This window comes from Phyllopteryx taeniolatus, chromosome 5 (assembly GCF_024500385.1).
Source record: "Phyllopteryx taeniolatus isolate TA_2022b chromosome 5, UOR_Ptae_1.2, whole genome shotgun sequence".
NCBI lineage: Eukaryota > Metazoa > Chordata > Actinopteri > Syngnathiformes > Syngnathidae > Phyllopteryx > Phyllopteryx taeniolatus.
In genome coordinates, this window is record NC_084506.1 from 21031490 (window position 1) to 21051194 (window position 19705).

At 41.0% G+C, this 19705-nt stretch overlaps 1 protein-coding gene across 3 annotated transcripts in view; it reads left to right on the forward strand.

Annotated features, from left to right (window-relative positions):
• The window catches only part of plxnb2b (plexin b2b), a 218619-nt gene that overhangs the window by 65789 nt on the left and 133125 nt on the right, over positions 1-19705 (forward strand). Inside the window, exon 4 of one of the 3 annotated variants that reach the window (XM_061773678.1) lies at positions 3827-3923. The exons of the other annotated variants lie outside the window; for them this stretch is intronic. The gene's annotated coding sequence lies outside the window, so the exon portion shown is untranslated. The remainder of the gene's footprint in view (positions 1-3826; positions 3924-19705) is intronic. 3 annotated transcript variants of the gene reach the window in all.

Consider the following 19705-nt stretch of genomic DNA (forward strand, 5'->3'; position numbering starts at 1 on the left):
ATGGACAGCGATGGCATATAAACAAACTCAATCACATACCGCCCTTGTCCAACATGAGTATTTCCAAATTTGCGATTTAAAAGAAAAAAAAAAAAGAGAACAAATCTTCAACGGAAGCTTGTATCGCCAAATTCATTTAAAAAAAAAAAAAAATTAAAAACAAAACAAAATCATCCAAAGCATTGAGCCTATCCCCAAATTTTTACTTTATGAGAAATGGTTAGTGAAAAATAACCTCACCAAATTTGTAAATTCATGCTTTTCTTTGAATGAATGAAATGAGTCTTGAATGAGTCTTCAACAAAAGCTTGTATCGCAATGATTTTTTTTTTAAACTGGGAAAACAAAAGAAAAAAATCATAAAAGAATGTATCTCCAAATGTTTTTACTTTTTAATTAGTACATAAATAACAAAAAAACAACGAATGTTTGTAAATTAATGTTTTTTGTTGAAGAAAAGAAAATTCTTCAGCAAAAGCTTGTGTCTCCGAATTTTTTTTTTTTTTCTTAACTCAAAAACAAAAGAAAAAGAAGAATAAAAAAGAATGTATGTTCAAATTTTGACTTTTTAAAAAATAGTACAGTGGAGAGAAAAAAAACAAAATTTGTAATTCATGCTTTTATTTGAATAACTGAAAAAATAAATTGCTTATATAAAAAACAAATATAAATAAAATCAAAAAGCGTATCTTCAAATTTTGTGGCTTTAAAAAAAAATCACATTTTGGAGATGCTTTTTGTTTAAGAAGTGAAGACCTATTTCAAATAAACGTGAGAGTTTTGTTGTTTTTTGTATTTGGATATACATGCTCGTTGAAAACAATTTTAGTTCTTTTCTCAAATAACAATGAAGTCACAGAATTGTGACATACTGGACATAGGATGGTGAAGAAAAATATTTGTTTCATACGTGATATGTGAAAAATTCAATTAATACAATATTTTTATACTGGGTTATATTTCAACAGATGCAAATGCATTTAATATGATATTTTATTGTGACTTTCATTAAACTAAACTTTTCACCCCAAATAGAGAGTACACAATTAATCTGACTCCATCAAAGTAAATAAAAACTGTCATGCAATTTTGTCTTCCCTGCTGACAATGTCATTCTTTTGTTTTGCTGCAGTAATAAATAAACAATGCATTGTCAGGCTTTAAAAAAAATCCTCATTACCAAAGCAAGTGTAGTGATAAACAAGCTGTGGATGACATGCTTGAAAGTGCCTTTCAGATGATAAAAGGAAGCCACACATCAAAATGCCACATCCTTGTACCACCACCACCACAACAATATTCAACTCCTTTTTTTCTGACTCATGGGCCATAGTGCTGCCCTCCACTTTTCCATGGCCTCCTGTGACTATCCAAGCTGTCAGGGCTGCTTGCGTTCTTCTTGCCAGGGCACAGTTGGAACAGATCCGGCCTCGGGGGTCTCGTACGCTGTTCGGCTCCGGCCCCTGCAAACAAGATCTGCCCCCACGCAACTGTTGTATAAATTCTGACTTTGGGGGTTTGAATCCATTTCTGCATCTTATTAGCCTTTCTTTTCAAACCGCACGCTGTTGTTGGAGCTGGTTGTGCAAAGCAGCCTCTTCTTTGTCAATAAGCTATTCATCAACAACAACAACCAAGTCATTATGTTGGTTCCAAACTGTCATCATCAAACATTTAACATCACTTTCACACACTTTCATGGAATACAAGTACAGTGCCACCTTAACTTACAAATTGAATTTGTTCTGTGACCTAGCTTGTAACTCAATTTACTCAGAAATCAAATACATTTTCCTCATTGAACTGAATTGAAATGCCATTAATCCGTTCCCCCCCAAAAACATCACTATTATTGTTTCTAAAAAAGAAAATTAGCCCTTGCTTGTACAAAAACATAATAAAAGAGAATTTAATAAATGAACTGGTTTTATAAAGTGTAATTACTGAACATGGTAAAAGTGTGTTGGATGTGTACCTTTTAAGGAGGCGTGGCTTAGTGAGCAACATCACAAGGTACAGTATTGCCTTGCGAGTGTTGTCAGTTTGTATTCGTGTGTTTGACTGTTTGGTTCAATAAAGGGCTGAAAGTACATAGGCGACTGGCTTTGCTTGTCCACATGCGAGGGCATTACAGTACCTCAGTTGGTCCATTTTCTTTTTTTTTTTTTTTTTTTTTTTTTGTTATTTATTCACTTTGCTTGAGTGGCGGCGTAACTGAAGCTAGCTCATAACGGAAAGCAAAACATCAACAAAATGCCAGCTCATACCTCGAAATTTGTAAGTCTAGATGGCACTGTTTTAAGAAGTTAACCATTCCTTGAACAAGTCCAATGAAATTAAAAAGCCTCCTCCTTTTTAAGATGAACTGTCACACAAGTATAACATCAGATCATCCAATAATTTATTGTAAAAACAGAACAGACACATTAAACGCTACCATTTGTTCACAAGTCACTACATATGGCGGCTAGTGCGAGAAGTATAACATAGAGTATATAAAGTGACTATAAAACAGTTTTGACCACAAGTGACAATCAGATGTCTGCTTGCCACTCAGCAAGTGGCTACCATGAGATGCTAACGAAGCAGTCTACATCTTCACTCCGTGTTCCTTGTCAAACGTAACACACACGGACTCAAATGCAAGTCACCGGTCACAGATCCAAATCAAAAGTAATTTTGTTCATGAAAAGCGGCTCAATATCAGTTGAGTCCTATCAAAACAACTGGAGGTGAGGGGGGGGGGGGGGGGAGAAAAGGGGAAAAAAAGGACGTAGAAATCTACAAAAACAAAACCAGCAACAGGGCTAAACATGGCTTAACCAGTCCTTTTTGTCAAACAGATGGAATCAAATGCATGCTACAGGGCACGGAAGACCCACTTCAAAAGTAATTTTGTTCCCAAAAAGCTGCCAGAGACAGCTTATTTGGACAGTTTGTTAACTCCCTGTAGATATTCTTCTTCCTTTCAGAAAAAAATGAGGCAATAAAAGTTAGTCTGAGTTGAGCCTTAGATGCTGGCTGAAATGAGGTCTAGTGAGGCATGGTTTGAAACTCTCCCAAAAGTTAGCACGTTGGAGCATGCTATTTTTTACCAACAGGCATTCCAAGGTAACACTGTATATAGATTATATGACAGTCCATCGACTTACAGTGCGCCAACTTACTAGTTTTTCTTGTTACGAGCTGTCACTTGATAGATTTCTTTTGTTTTATGGTACAAAACCAAAATTGTATTTATTAGCGAGTTTCATATAAGCCATTGCTTGAGTGAAGTGGGGGTAAAAAAAGAGGCTCATAATTGCAGATGCACTGTACTTCCACAACTAATGGTACAAACAGTCAAACACACAAATACAAAGGAGAACAGACGCTGGCAAGCAGCTACAGTCGACCAAAACTCACGTCCAGAGGTTCACAGAGGAGACCATCACTCACTAGGCCATGCCCATTTTAAAGGCACACAGCTGAGGTGCACAGTTGTCAATCCGGCTATTAGGTTTATACACAACTCAGTGCTATTTTTTAAAATTTAAAACGTGACAAAAAATTGTAGTGGTTTTTGAGGGCAGTAATGAAATTTAATTGCAATTGAGAATATTGAATTCATATTTGAGTAAATTGAGACAAATTAAAGCAGTAAGTCAAGGTGCGAGGGATGTCAGAAAAGGTCCAGGACTGGTGTCAAAAAAGATATTTTTAAAATCCAAACTACAAACTACCAGTTTTCCCCTTCAACGTAATCGCCAAGGAGTATGTAACTGCAACCTCAGCTCTCTGCAGCCATTGGACTTTTTTTCAACATGTTTTTGTATTCTCATCACAGCTGATGTGTCATGGAGTGCGATCCAGAGACAAAGTCCAGAGACTTCAGTGGCATCCGATGTCGCCAAGGCCGAAGGAAGTGACAGTTGAAGTCCAAAGTCAGTCATGTTGATCGCATTTCATCACATCACAAATCAATCTTTTGTGACGTCAGTCCTGGAATCTTTCTGATACACCTTGCATTTATATATGGAGTAAGAAAGCAGTTTTGCTTATCGCTGTAGACTTCCGTTGGAGTTATCAATGATCGTACCCCTGAGTGTCAGTCAGGATTATTATTGTTAGCCTAATCCTGACAGTCAGAACCACTCTCAGGGCAGACATGTTGCGTGACGAGCCCCTCTAAAACAAGTTTCACAGCAAAAATCTGAGGCGATTGGTAAATCTCCGCCGTGATGATCCGCCAGGTTGTTGCAAGATTCACTAGAGCAAACCTTCAGACGTCACTCCCACCTCCTCCTCATCCTCCTCCCAGCCATGGCCAGACGCTGCTTTGGCAGCCAACGTTGATGGAAAACATCTGTGAGAGTCGCCGCGTTTGTCTGCGGTTGTGCTTGATATAGAAACTTTGCTTTCATGTGAAATTTTGAAATTATTTTTGGAGGTGACGCATAGCACTCGAGTCAAAATAGGAATATTGATGCAATATGTCAACAGTTTTAGAAGGTGAACGATGTTATCAATAACCTCGCAGACGAGGAAGAAAAAGAAGTTATATTTATTTACTTTTCAAAACGTCAAAGAAAAAAGCAGAACAATGGGAGAATGATTCAGCAAGTCTGTCAAAGAAGCCCCTCATTCTGGGTAGCTATATAAATATAGAAGTGGAGCTAATAATTGGTAGTTGTAGGTAATGAGGACAGAGCTGTCAAGCAGGCGGAAGCGAACGAGATGATGCTGAAGCAAGGCCACTAATGACTATTATTTACAATGCTATTGACACAAATATAATCATATTCTTTAGCGGAATTGGGAGGAAAAGGAGATTTGTCCTGGTTTTTCTAGCGAGCCGGACTCAACAAGAAGAGAGTGATTACTTAAGCCAAAGCCTGGGCTGGGCATCTGCGCATTGATCTTTGAGAATTGTGTTGGTTGTTGATCAATTAAAGCAAAACAGAGTGCACGACATGGCCGCAAATGAGTTTGTTGTCTAAAGAAGACCAAACGAGGCAGTTACGTTAATTGTACATCTCCAAACGGGGCAGCATTATTCTAAAACGCTGGAATGAAAACAAGATTTCAGACCGGTCAGTGATATGGTAAATTCTCCCATGCCTGGAAACATATTTGTTTAATTAGTATCCTTCCTTTTAATTATTCAACGCCGTGCACCAATCAGTTGTCAGGTGTGTTATCTACTAAAGAAGCATATGTAAATGCCTCCTTACAAAAAACAAGTTCGTATTAACTTCTGAGAACATTAAAACTTTGTTGCTAAACAAAATGGCAGCACCTATCAAGGTGTCTCTTTCATTGTCCACTTGAACAACAACAACAAAAAATACATCCCTCTAAAAAATAAAAGAATGATGGAACACTTTGAACCAAAACAGCAGTACCTGTCAAACCAGGTAAACAATCTCTCCGATAAATTAAAATTGCCCACTTGAACAAATAAATGCCTCTCTCAAATTGACCCCCCCCCCCCCCCCCCCCCCCCCCCCCCCCCCCCATCGGAACACACTTCTAGAGGATCCACTTTCTTTTCACTTTTTATTTAATGGTAAAAATAATGTGCATATATTTGATTGTTCGTATTGCTTTAGTATAGAACAATATAGTAGTCATAGAATAGTATTTTAACAGTACAGTTATGTACATTTCAGCTGTATTTGACTTTTAAGTACAATATATTTGCATATTTTCATTTATTGAGGTACAGTTTTTATTTAACTTATGTTCAATACATTTCAATTAAATTCAGTTTTTCATTTGATATATTTAAGATCTGTGTTAATGGTCAAACTGTGCATAGTGCTCCAGTGTTTTACAATATTTTATATACTTTTTAAGGAATAAATCCTCTACTTCATTTTTGATGAACACCCGTTTCCCATTTCTGGTTCTATTGTTAGCGCCACACTTTTTTGTCTGACTTGGGAGGCATATTTTTCCAGAAATTGTCACACTTCTGAGGGATTTTGACACTGGCTCTTTCACCGTATTGTCATTTTCCAAACAGTTTGACTTTTTTTTTCGCGGTTGCAATTGCCGTGACGGTCGTCCGTAAACAGCATTATCAACCATCTCAGCAGGTTTTCTAATACCCCCTGTAATTCTGTAATTTCATCCACGGATACCGCCCGGGTTTGACCGAGCCCGGAGCATATCTTCCCGCCTGTCTCGGCTCCTCGGCGTGAGAGATTGGATCCCCTCCCCCCCGACACGCACAGACACACACAAACACACACATGCTCATCTCTCCTCAGATCTCCATACTAGTGTAAATGGTGCGGGTCTGAGCAGATGATATATAGGGTCCAGCCTGGGAATGATTTCCAGTTGAGGATAATAACTTGCCCTCGCTCAAGTGGAATTCTGCGCGGCAATTTCCCCTGCCATTTGTGACAAAGACGACCGACCCGGTGACATTTCCCTTGACGATAATAAACCCGCAGCATTTTTGCAAGACAATATAGAGTGAGATTATGGGGTGGCGGAGAAGTTTCACCCTTAGCGTGAATTAAACGTTGCACTTTGACGGACCTTCACAACTATCACAGAGCAGAAAGAAAATGACTTTTTAAGTAGGCTATCTATGGTGAGGATATGGTGTTCATTTGATTATAATAAAACTTCCATTAGGCATTGAGAGAACAGCACGAGGGGGTCTGAGCTCTGTGTACAACAACTGAGAGAGCATTATTTTGCTCACTGATATGCTTCTTGAGGAGTAATAAAGAAATATATCTGTTTTTATTGCACCTCTGTGACATACTTATGTTTAGTGTGAGTATAAAAAAGCAAGGACATGGTCTAAAATGATATTATGGGCCATTAGGTTGGGGCCTGAGCCCGGCGTGGCGAGCAGTAAGCGAGGAGCGGGCGGATGGCGGGCGCGGGGGGTAATGGGGCCGCGGCATATTGTCTGCAATCTGCTCTTTCACTTCCCCCCGATTGAATCGTCTACATGGCTGGCACTCCATCTCCCGGGGTAGCGCGGCAGACGAGGTGATTTTGGCTGAAGACATCACTCTGTCAAAGCCATGAGATAAGAGTGCGGGAAATTGGAGAGTGGGGACCTTCTGAAATGTATAGAAGAGAAAAAAATAACTACAGCTAGTTTGTGGCGTGGCGATGTTTTCGTTTCTGAATGGAATGTTCTTATTTATAACTGCACATAGAGAGGATTCTCGTGCCAAAGCAAAATTAAACTCTGGTTGATTTATAGGAATTTCTGACATTGAACAGAAGCACAAGCCTGACTCTCCTTAACACTGTTTTCGAAACAGCTTCTTCTTTTGGGGCTTTCCCACCTGGATGTCAGGGGCCACAAGTTTATAGTAGATCACGATGCGGTCTTTCGTTCCTACTGCGGTTTGTGCTTGACATGTTATATGTATGAAAGGGTCAATTCTGCGCCGTAGGAGATGGCACTAAATTACAATGCTTGTGCGAGGCCCCCGAAAAAAGACAGAACCGTGAACTTTTACCTGGCATGGTTTTGAACTTAAAAACAAAAAATTTCCATTTCTTTGTCAAATCAATTTTATTTATATAGCGCCAATTCACAACAGAAGTTATCTCAAGGCACTTTACACTTTGAGCAGGTCAAGAGCCACACTCCTCGCACATTATGTACAGGTACGTCTCAATAAATTAGAATATGGTAGAAAAGAGCATTCATTTCAGTACTCATACATTATATAGATTCATTAAACACTTATTTTAAATATTTTTCAGAGTGCAAATTCCTGCCCAAGTTCTATATTAAACATAATTTCCATTGTTTCTTGATTGTTACATACAACCCCAATTCCAATGAAGTTGGGACGTTGTGTTAAACACATAAAAACAGAATTCAATGATTTGCAAATCATGTTCAACCTATATTTAATTGAATACACTACAAAGGCAAAATATTTAATGTTCAAACTGATGAACTTTGTTTTTAGCAAATAATCATTAACTTAGAATTTTATGGCTGCAACACATTCCAAAAAAGCTGGGACAGGGTCATGTTTACCACTGTGTTACATCACCTTTTCTTTTAACAATATTCAATAAACGTTTGGGAACTGAGGACACTAATTGTTGAAGCTTTGTAGGTGGAATTCTTTCCCATTCTTGCTTGATGTACAGCTTCAGCTGTTCAACAGTTCGGGGTCTCCGTTGTCCTATTTTACGCTTCATAATGCGCCACACGTTTTCAATGGGAGACAGGTCTAGACTGCAGGCAGGCCAGTCAAGTAGCCACACTCTTTCACTACGAAGCCACGCTGTTGTAACACGTGCAGAATGTGGTTTGCCATTGTCTTGCAGAAATAAGCAGGGGCGTCCATGAAAAAGACGTCGCTAGGATGGCAGCATATGTTTCTCCAAAACCTGTATGTACCTTTCAGCATTAATGGTGCCTTCACAGATGTGTAAGTTACCCATGCCATTGGCACTAACACAGCCCCATACCATCACAGATGCTGGCTTTTGAACTTTGCGTCCATAACAGTCCGGATGGTTCTTTTCCTCATTGGACCGGAGGACACGACGTCCACAATTTCCAAAAACAATTTGAAATGTGGACTCGTCGGACCACAGAACACTTTTCCACTTTGCATCAGTCCATCTTAGATGAGCCCGGCTCAGAGAAGCCGGCGGCGTTTCTGGGTGTTGTTGATAAATGGCTTTTGCTTCGCATAGTAGAGTTTTAAGTTGCACTAATGGATGTAGCGCTGAACTGTATTTACTGACATTGGTTTTCTGAAGTGTTCCTGAGCCCATGTGGTGATATCTTTTACACATTGATGTCGTTTTTTGATGCAGTGCCGCCTGAGGGATCGAAAGTCACGGGCATTCAATGTTGGTTTTCGGCCTTGCCGCTTACATGCAGTGATTTCTCCAGATTCTCTGAACCTTTTGATGATATTATGGACCGCAGATGAGGAAATCCCTAAATTCCTTGCTATTTTACGTTGAGGCACATTGTCCTTAAACTGTTCGACTATTTTCTCACGCACTTGTTCATAAAGAGGTGAACCTCGCCCCATCTTTGCTTGTGAATGACTGAGAAATTCAGGGAAGCTCCTATTATACCCAATCATGGCACCCACCTGTTCCCAATTAGCCTGTTCACCTGTGGGATGTTCCAAACAGGTGTTTGATGAGCATTCCTCAACTTTTTTGCCACCTGTCCCAGCTTTTTTGGAACGTGTTGCAGCCATAAAATTCAAAGTTAATGATTATATGCTAAAAACAATAAAGGTTATCAGTTTGAACATTAAACGTTAAACTTGCCTTTGTAGTGTATTCAATAAAATATAGGTTGAACATGATTTGCAAATCATTGTATTCGGTTTTATTCATGTTTAACACAACGTCCCAACTTCATTGGAATTGGGGTTGTAATATGACAATAGGCGCAACGACAGTTTGTTTAGATCACATCTAAAGATCGGCATAATATTTTTTTTTAATGGGAAGGGAGAACTCATGTGGGTTATGTTTGTGTGTGTCCTTGACTTGTCTTACTAGTTTTGTTCGGTCTGCCTTAAGTAAACTCTAAATTGTCCATAGGTGTGATTGTGAGTGTAAATGCTTGTTTATCTATGTACCCTGGTGATTTCTTTTTTTTTAGGCAACCAATTCAGGATGTACTCTCCCTCTTGCCTGAATAAAGCTGGGATATGCTTCAGTTACCTGTCTCATTAAAAAAAAAAAAAAATAATAATAATCCAATCTCTGAGACAATCTAGTGGCAGTGGTAAAAGACATTTGTCAAGCACTGTACTGTAACTCATTTAAACTCAAAGTCATGCACAACTGTGTTGTTTTTATCTCATATTTGAATGGTTTAATCTAGCAGATGAAGGGTTTACTGTACATCGCCATCTAATGGCCTGGCATGCATGTGAAAGTCACTTTTGGATGGTTTTGACAGTGCGGTCTGCATGCTAAGCTTTTTCAATAACTTTTAGAAGGTGGGAAGGTTGTTCCCTTTCTTTTTACCTCCTTCCTCCCTCCTGCCTCCACTCTTGCTCGTAGAATAGTCGAGGCATTGTGCAGAGCAGCGAGAGTTTATCTACTCTCCTGCACAGACAGACAGCATGGGGGCCAGGGCAAGTAATCTGAACCAAGCAGGCAAAGAATTCCAGGCATCCTGAATGGAACCAGATGTGTGCTTTTGTTCGCGACGTGTGGTGATTTGCTGTTTTGTTTCGTTCCCCCCCCCCCTCCGCTGCACACAAGACACAGAATCATGCACGTGCCCCCCTGGGCGCACGCGCTGGCTTTCATAACACCAGTGCGGGATCTGATAAGAGGTGGGGTCAGACGGCTACGGACTCTGCTGCCTGGTATTTGTTTGCGTAACATGCCACATTTAGGCAGCCTGGCCTTCCATCCTTTTTTCAAAGATTACCATTCGAATTGACTAGATGATACCCCAAGGCGAGTGCCGCCAAACAATGATTAACATCAGTAGTCATGCCCGAATTTACTTAGTGCAACTTCATAGGCTGATCACGGCCAAAGCTGTTGTAGACTGTGTGTCTGTGTGTAACACGACTCACAGTTTTGAGAGGAAGTGTTAATAACACATAGCGAGCTAAATAAATGAACGAACCTGGACTTTGTAGCACAAACGTGAGCCTGAAACAGCGTCCAGTAGTTCACATTGTCGCTGGTTCTCTTGTTCGCATGAGTTCCCCTCCAGGGTACTGTGCTATCGTTGTTAGTGGCTAGCAAGCTAAGCTAACCAGCTTGAAAGGCTTAAAAGTGCACGGCAATTTGCCACAGGTCACACCCACACATCCTTAATGATAGTCCACCAGACAGACGGACGTCTTAAACTTTAAAAAAATAAATAAAAGAAATTGGTTAAAAAAACAACACACACATTTACTGTGGTTTCTCGTCCAACCACTAGGGGCACTACGGAAAGGAGTGTCTAGATGTGGGGTGTCGAAATGGAAACGAAGAAGAGAGGAAGAAGAAAGGCTTGACGGTGCTAGAAGGAATTACAATCGTTTTTCTTAGAAATGCAAACCATACACACCTCCAATTAAAGCGTGCCGTGCTTAAATACAGTGCATTATTTCCCAGTATCTATACAAGCGATTGCTTACCTTTTAAAACAATTTAAATCGATATATTTACGTCCGTAAGGCTAACTTGCTGAGCACAGATCGAGCCTGTTGGCTTGTGGGAATATAAATCGATACATCGATATAATGAATTAATGGTTACATCGCTACTAAAAATATTACACGCATCAAAAGAAGCATCGATGGCAGACAACAACTTTCTCTGTCTACGAGTCTATGACCATGCAATAATAATAAGAACAACGCCCTTTCGACCCATTCTACAGCATGTGTAGTGGAAATGTGACTTCATATAGGGAACAGGGAAGAGACTCTCGTCTCGTGGAAAAAGAGTTGAATAGAACATTTGTAGTTGCACAAGTCTATGCAGAGTGGCTCATTCAAAGGCACGGCAACACTTGGACATCCTCGGCAAACACGCTGAATGGGGAGATTAGCCTACATCGTGTCAATGAAAGAAAATGAGCAAAGTGGTTAATTTACATTCCTTGAAATGGCGAACATGGAACTCTCTTTCGTGACAATTATACTTATTATTTAGCTTGATATGAAGCGCCGCTCTAATTAATAATGAGTCCGGGTAATCTGTACCGGAATAGCACCATTGCATCCCTGGAACCAGCACAGTATATTGAAGATACGATTTCATAGCGACTGGACTGCTGTTACATGTAATGAATATGGAATAAGTAACTATATAAACTGCTTAACAGAACTACAAATCCAACTAGTATAGTGTAGTATTCGTATATATTTTTACTTTTGTATATATTATTTCAGAATTATAAATTATTAAATATATGAGAAAGTATATATTTTTTTCAACAATTTAAAATCCTTTAATACAAAAAGAAAAAGTAGTTTTGCTTCAAGGCTGGGAATTGGCATAGATCAATTAAAATTAAATGATGACAATAATAAAACTAATTGATTTTTAATGATCGCATCTTTTTTAATACAAAATGCAGTGCAGCACTTGGCTGCAACCAGTAGAGGTGCTACTAAATCAGTCTTAACTAGAGAAGAATACCGTTTTTTAAAAATGTTTTAAATAGTTTTTTTTTATAAAGAATTTGTTTAAATAAGTCTTATAAAAATGTATCTGTGTGAAATGCTTTCCTGAGTATTTTATTTTTAATATTGCGGTGCCTTGACTTCATGTTTAATCCGTTCTGTGAACATGCTTGCAACTCAAAACACATGTATCTAAAATCTTCTCTCCCCACTGATATGGATGGAAATGCCATTCATCATTTCCAGCCCCCATAAAACACCCACAATTTTTTTAAACATGTTTTTAATAAGAAAAATAGCCCTCTCCGGTGTTGTACTTTTTAAAAACGTACAATAACAACATAATTTAACAGAAAGTAAAGAAAACATTTTTGCATCATGAATTTATGTATTCGTTTTGTGGCTCCTTCTGGTGTGCACGCCTTGGCCACCACTGGACTGTATAATACAAGTATATACACAAAGAAGGCCGTCATAACTGCGCAGTAAGCAGCATTAAAATGAGTTGGTTTTTTTGCAGGTAATAAAGAATACATGCCTGTGAGTATTGTTATATTGTCTGTCTACATATGTTTGTGTTCAAATATCTCTTGCTGAAAGGGTTGTAACATCACAAAATTGCTTATTTCTTTAGCCCGTCTATGGCGTTTTTTATTGTGTTATCATTACGCTAGCAGACTTTCATCAGACAAAGTTACGAGGTGTTCGGTTAAAGACACAATGTGTAACTCTTTGTTTTTATGTTTAGTTGTACAACAAACCTCAACTGGGAGTGGCAGCAAGCAGCTTGAAGCAAGCACTGTTTCTCAAAACACTTGAGTCAAGTCACTCGGAGGTTGAGGTACCACTGTACATACAATCAATATTAATATAACATTTAATTAGTTGTACCTCTTAAAGGACAACAAAAAAAAAAAGGTGCACGTTATGTCTCCATATTTCCCTGTAATTGACTGGTGACCAGTGTGGAGTTTGCCTTTTGTCTGAAGTCAGCTTGGATACGTTTAATAGGATAAGCACTATAGAAAATGGATGGCTGTTACATTGTTGTGCTCTACTGTATTAGGTTCTTACTAACCTTAAAACTACATTGCCGAAGCATTATCCCCGAGGCTCACAACAGTGCAGCCAAAACAAATAACGGCTACCCTAATTCCAACGCGCCTTCTTTTGCCCATCAAAGGAAACGGTGTCCAACTGGCCCCTGTTGTTTTGCTCCCAGGAATGTGTGACTAAGCGCTTGTCGGCCCAATCGCCATAGGAAATGTCCGCTTTCAAGTCCCAGCTGAGTGTGTCATTATGCCCCGCTATCTCCCCAGACAGACCCGGGCACGCCTCTTACATTGCTAATGCTCTGCGTTGCACTCCTTTCGCCCGTTCTTAAATTCCCCAACCTCGGCAACCCATTAGCCTGCGTCCTCTTTTTTGTAAGTTGTCCCGTCGTTCCTCACTCCCGCCCACATCCAAACTTCTGTTTCGTCTCCTGTGGTGATGCTGGGGTGTTGAGACGTGTGACATACGGATATGAAATTAATTGGATCACAGAGTAGAAGGAGTCTTGTGTGTGAGGTCCGATGGCGCTCGCTCCCCAGAACTTGCTGCGAGTCGCCTCGAAGCCAGCCGGTGCAAATCGCAGATGTTTGCCGTATACGTCCACCTGAATACATATGAATGTTTCCTCCAATGGTTCATACAATATACATGCTCAACTTTGGCAGATGTGTTGCTGCTATGCTGGTGTTGGGTGCGTTTTCAAATCTGGGTTAGGAAATCCCCAGTTGAGGTTATTACATGCGCTAATGCTAATGAAGCTGTTTTCCCCGAGTGGAGATGCTAAGCCATGCGGTCTAATAGAGCATCAGAGTTTACAATGAGGAAATCCTAATGACTAAATTCCAGCCTTGTCTGCTAGAAGCCGAACAATCTGGATCATGTACATGTTAATGCAGGGTTTTATGAGATGCAAAAGTCTTGCAGCTGCATTCCAAATGATTGTGAAACTGCTTTTTTTTAGCATCTGGTACGGTGTTTCCCCGTTGGTTCACGGTTCAGCTACTGCTACATTGCAATTTTTTTTTTGTTTACTTGTCTGTTGCATAAATCCATGCCATATGGTGGAATCTGCAGTTTATAGTGTTTTTCTTTTTTTGTGTTTTTTACATAACATTTTTTACAGGATAAATAGTCGTTAATGTGCAGCATAAACCCAATACAGTGGTGCCTTGAGATATGAGTGACTCGACTTTGGAGATTTTCGAGATACGAACTATTGTTCGAGCTGATTTATTTATTTATTTTTTTAATTTTTATTTTCCTCTGACTTGCGAGTAAAAATTTGAGATACGATCACTAGATTTACAACAAGTAGCAGTTGTTCAAAAACAGGGCCTTTATGCTTCCTCTCCCAGTTGAAGTTTACTCTCAAACTAAACATAAATAAAACATAGATCCTGAACATTCAATAGAAGATGAATATACTGTACTGGATATACTGTACTTCAGGAATGATGGAGACATACTGTAGCTATCCATTACAGCCTGAATAAATCGACCGTACGCTAAATCCGAAAAGGGGAAAAGAATATATGTATGTATTTTTTTGGTGTGTTTAGATATATTTACAATGTGTTTAGTTTCGTTTACCAGTTTGAATGTGTTTGAAGTTTGTCTGAAATTTATTTTGTATTTTTTATATGGTCTCTAAATTCCAGACCGTGGGTCGGTCTGGAATGTATCTCCCACAATAAACCTCGGTTCACATGATTCTTTTGTTTTAAATGCTTTAATACTCCAGGGTCTGAAGTGTAAAAGTCTCTTGTCTACTGGTTCCATTTAAGAACATGTGTCAGGCTTTCTTGATGTCGCCTCAACAGACTCGTACAAAGTGAAATAGCCAATTTCGGGCTTGTTCAAAACAGACGCTGCCTATCCCCAGAGCCATCAGTGCCAAGTTTCGCTGGCAAACATCAATGCCATGGACATAGGGTGCCTGGTGCTTCAAAGCAATTTAAAACTGCCAGCCTCTGTCACGCAGGAATCCTGCTAAATTGGTTGCTCGTAGGTTGAGCACATTCATCTTCACTGCATCTTTGAAACATATCAAGGCTCTGCGGTGTCCACTTCGCTGCAGGTAGTCCTTTCGAATCAAATCTGAATGACAAATAAACACTGTTAGCTTACCCTGTCACTGTTCTTAAACGTTGAACCCTACAGTATTATACCCCAAAGTCTCTTCTTTGCTTTTGGTAAAATACGTCGTCCAGTTTATTGGTTTCCATTGCCAAAAACGGAATCCAATCAGCTAATGTGTACCGTACTGCCTTTGAGCAATTAATTTCAGTCCAGCCTTTCTGGCATTCCCTTACACAATGGTGCCACCCCTCCTTGGTTTGGGCTCTGATGCTACTGCCACAGGCAAGATTTTATACTGGACATTTTAGTTCATTCCTCATTCCATTTTGGCCCTGCTTTTACAAAACAGCAATGGGGGAAAAAGACAGAAGAATGCTGGCGTTTACACCGTGTGTAAAAGAACCTATGTTTGCATAATAGGACATTCGACAACATCTATCATATCTGATTTGTAACATACCACTTTTTCACATTTTGGAAATTACTTTGAAAGCAACAGCTCAGGAGAAGTGTATCTCTAATGTTGGACCTTTACGCCATTCTGGCATTCTCTTATACAAAGGCTGTGTCCACAAGGAAACAGAGCCCAGCTATGTCTTTTTCGTTTTTAAAAAGTTTCCCTTACACACGCAATCAATTTGAATAAATGTGGATGTCCATACAATGACACTGAAACACTGTTCTGTATATACAGTATGCGAGGCCTGAAGGGGCACTGTAACGCTGCCGCAGAAAGTCACAAAAACAGTGAATAAGATGCCTGTGCAATGTTAACATATTCACAGCAAGAGTGGGAATGCGAGCATGAAAGGAGAAATTTGTTGGACTAACGATGAGATAGAACTTCTGCTTCGTAACAAAAGCTCAGATCACAGGCACCTGAAAAAACATCTGACACGGTGATCCACCATTGTTAGTATTGTCCTTGGTGGTGTTAGCGCACGGTCATGCGAGAACTGGGACTCCCGCCTCAGGGAAATTTCGTGTTGTTCGCACCGAAACATAAGGGCAGCTTTTTAAAATGTATTCATTCTGGGACCTGGTTTCAAAAGTTATCGTTTCGTACGAGTCATTTGTATGCTTGCCTGACGCTTCCTTTTATTGATTCCTCTTAGCACCCGAGACGGTAACATGGTGTTTTTTTATTATGTCATCTTTGTGCCTGACTCTTAAGGCATGACCAATCAAACCACACTTAATTCAACTGTTACATTAGTGTAACAGTTGAAGTTAGATTGAGCGTAAATGGATTAGTCTTACCTTGGAGAGTGTGGCGCGGGGATGACTTTCCCGCGTGGTTGTTTTGTGCCTGTTGTGGCTTTTCGGCCTTCGCGCACCGTCGTGCTGGGTCCTTTAGATTTATCGCATTCTGGCGCTAATGGTACATCACCAAGGCCTGCGTTTGCGTTGTTATGACTGGACCTGTCCTGCTTCATTGGACACTTCTACTTTGTCTCTTGCGCTTCGGATGAGGCGAGCATCGGAGTGGAATGGCTGGCTGGTGATCAGCATCCCCCGCATTCTCATTCGTCTTCATCTCCCCTTTCGTCTTTGCGCCAGATTGACCAAGCTGTCGGCCGGCAGGGCAGCAGACTCGCCTTCAGACAAGGCCGTCAGACCTCCGATCATCTTTCATCCCCTCTCATCCCTCATATTGCCCTAATTCCATCCTCTGACATTGTTGCACTGCAGTGCCAAAACCACGTACACTGGTACCTTGACTTACAAGTTTAATTTGTTCCGTGACCACACACGTATCTCCCCATTGAAATGAATGAAAATGTCATTAATTCGGTCGATGCTAGTTTTGTTAGCCAGTCTGTGGATATTTCTCATTATGTTAGCAGTAAACTAGTGTGGACTTTTGTAAAACAAAGTTATGTGGTTTGGTTAAATACACATGTAATTGTGTTTGTTTTACTGTTTATCTATTATGTTTGTTTTTACAGTTCACTTCGACTGGGAAATGGCAGCTTTAAAAAATAAATAAAAAATACACAACTTGACAAAAGTAAACTCACCTAAATTTATGCTATTGCTCTGTCTGAACACTCTGTCTACGTTCTGTTCCAATAGATGCATTCAATGTTGCGTGGTTTTGACAGTTTCTTGCAGTGCTATTTGGACTTCTATCTGGTAAACTAAACCAAGGCCAGTAGTGGAGAACCAGCATGACACCCTCAGCCTTGTGTGTTAGGAGCCAGGCTGCAAGTAACACTGGTATGGGTGAGGGGTTGTGGGGTCGGGGGTTGTTTGTCTGTGGAACTTGTTAATTAGCATGGGAGTCTTGAGACTAAAGGCTTCTTTATACTCGCGCGGACGGTGACAGCGCTGACGTCACTGCGGCTGTCCCACCCGTAGTTTGCCTTTATACTCGAGCGCAACTCACGCACGCAGTTTTGAAAATGTACTGCAGTTCACCTCCAAGTCGGGGGTCTCGCTGCGACAGTTATTGGCTAGTACACCACAGGGTGGAGTTTCCTCAGCATTTTTTTGGGCCATTTCCGGTAGCTGTTTTTCCTTTCCTTTCCGTAACAAGGAACAAAGCAACAACAATGGCGACCATTTGCTGGAACAAATGGACTTAGATGACCAAATGATCGGTTTAATTATGCTGCAAAATCGATCGAGAAGGCGGCGACGTAGATGGTATGTAGAACCAAGGGGCACGCTGAGTACGTCATCACAGCATGTGACTAAAACGGGCCAATCACGAGAGATGAACTCCGCGGCGTTCGACGCGTAACAACAATTTTTGACGTGTACGCGGCAAGCTACGCAGATGGGCCGCACGGGGCAATTCGTCGGTCACGTGATGCAATGCGGGCGTTGTTGGCCGCGCGACCCCGGGAGTATAAAGAGGCCTTCAAGCCTCTGTTATCTACCCCCCCATCACCCAACCTGCCCCCACATCACTTCCTCTACCCCCTCTTCTCTCCAGCTCTCCTGAGGGTTGCTTCCATTGTGCCGATTGCGCCGCCGCCAGGTTTGTGAAGGATGACGCTGCCAGCTGTCTTTTTCATGGACGACTGCCAAACCTCTCTCCGTATCTTCCGTCCATTGTCATTTCCTCATTCATTTCAATCTTTTTTTCCTTCCCCTTCGAGCCTACCCCCCCCCTCCCCTTCCGTTTATCTGCTAATGTACTCTCAGCACTCGTCCCAGGGAAAGAATGTATTTTTAGCTGGTGTTCGGAGCTCGGCGGTGATGGACTACTCATTGGCACAAAGTAGCAAGGTCGGGTAGGTCGGCGAGCGTCCAGGTCAGCGGACAGTCTGTGTCCGCCGCGCTGCGCCACGGCAGCTCCACGCCAGCGCTGTGCCAGTGCCGCAATCTGTGTGCGGAGTGTCAAGTGGAAAACGCTCGCTCTCTCTCTCTCGCTCGCTCTTTCGGCACAGTAGAGTTTGCCTTCTCCAGCGGTCCCGTTAAAGGTCTGACATATAGACAAAACGAGAAACCTCATATCCCATTTCAACAATAGGAATCTCACTGGGTAAACAGCTTTCCATCAGGTGGTGTTCTCTGCAAACGTCCTTGCGTTTGAAACTGCCGGACACAAGTGTAAGAGGGCACCGCTGTGCAGCATCACTCGATGGCGACCGAATTTGTGCTTGAAAGTGAAATCCATTTGTCTGAAGCGTGCCTCCTTCACTGTGCCAGTACTGTGAAGCTCTTCTGCACTTTCTTTGACCTGGGCCGTCTATGAGGTGTCATAACAAGCCAAGTGTGAAAAAGAAAAGCAGGCTAAAAATCCCTCCAAACAAAGACGATACAGTCACTCTGTTATTCATTTTTGTTAAGCCTAAGGGTGTCCAAACGACGGCCCTGGGGCCATTTGTGACCCACCGTTAATTTTTTTAGCGCCCCGGGGCATATAATAAAAATAACATTTGATTTGTGAATGCTTGTTAGTCGATATGTGGTCTGCGATTAGCTAGTGACCAGTCCAGGGTGTAACCCACCACTCGTTCAAAGTCAGCTGGGGATAGGCTTCAGCTCACCCATGATCCTCTTCTTTCACGAAGTATCAGCTCAGGGCATGCGGTTTTCCACTTCAAAATATTAGTGCAAGATATTGTGAAAACACGCCATTGAATGCATCAGACATGACAGCAAACAACATCACAGGAGCTCAGCGGTCCTGTATATTTACTTCTCGGTAAGGAGACACATTTTCTCTAAGATGAGGGGAGTATGAAAAAGGATCACAGTGAAGTGGAGACTGTGGAGATATTGCAGCATCTAGCATATCCAGGCACAGCAACATGCTAAAATGAGGTTAGCATGTGTGTTTATTTTCGTTGTCATGAATTATATTTAAGAGGGCATTGAGGGCAGCAAGAAAACAGACCACTGCAGCAAATTGCAAACTGCGCAGTATAAATGCAGCTGTGTCCAGGCAAAGCAAGAAGCTAAACTAAGATTAACCTGTTTTTTATTTTTGTAAAACCGAGTTAAGGCACAGCAACAGGCTA